Source organism: Penaeus monodon, chromosome 34 (assembly GCF_015228065.2).
Source record: "Penaeus monodon isolate SGIC_2016 chromosome 34, NSTDA_Pmon_1, whole genome shotgun sequence".
Taxonomy (NCBI): Eukaryota; Metazoa; Arthropoda; class Malacostraca; order Decapoda; family Penaeidae; genus Penaeus; species Penaeus monodon.
In genome coordinates, this window is record NC_051419.1 from 2,648,261 (window position 1) to 2,648,825 (window position 565).

General features: G+C 43.7%; 1 protein-coding gene across 1 annotated transcript in view; it reads left to right on the top strand.

Moving 5' to 3' along the window:
* The window catches only part of LOC119594523 (mitogen-activated protein kinase kinase kinase 13-B-like), a gene marked incomplete in the record, with an annotated part of 92,580 nt that overhangs the window by 35,871 nt on the left and 56,144 nt on the right, over positions 1 to 565 (top strand).

Genomic DNA, 565 nt, shown 5'->3' on the forward strand with positions numbered 1-565 from the left:
GTGTCTCTTTTCGGTTTATTTTCACCTTTTTCCCTGAATGATATCCAAGGTATCCCTATGCATGTGATGTTGCATGGTAGGCCTATGCATGTAATCTGACAAGGTAAGCCTACGAATGCAATCTTAGATATAGGGAATATTTAGTATAATATCAACCTTAAATAAGATCGTAACTCTCACCTCATAACACACGCCCATAATAAATGAATAACACCGCCCCTCCCCCTTCAAAAAAAGAGGAAAAACACACGCTAAACATTGGCCAAGTGAACCGAATTCGCCATAAGGAGCTCCAGTAAACGTAATACGGACCCACAGAACTCGGAAGAGTATCAGTTCGCGCTGAATACGTGACGAAATCACGAATCCGGCCGAGAGCGTGAAGTAGGACAGGAGAAAATTCCCATGATCGAGAGTATACCTTCTCGTGCTGCAACATCGATTGCTTCTTATACATTGCACATGCAACGTAGTCGTCGTCATTCCTCTTAGGTGCCGTTTTGCAAAGCCTGCAAGCTGTGCAACATTTTCTTGTAGGGATGATCTGCCGTTTCCTTCTACGGGA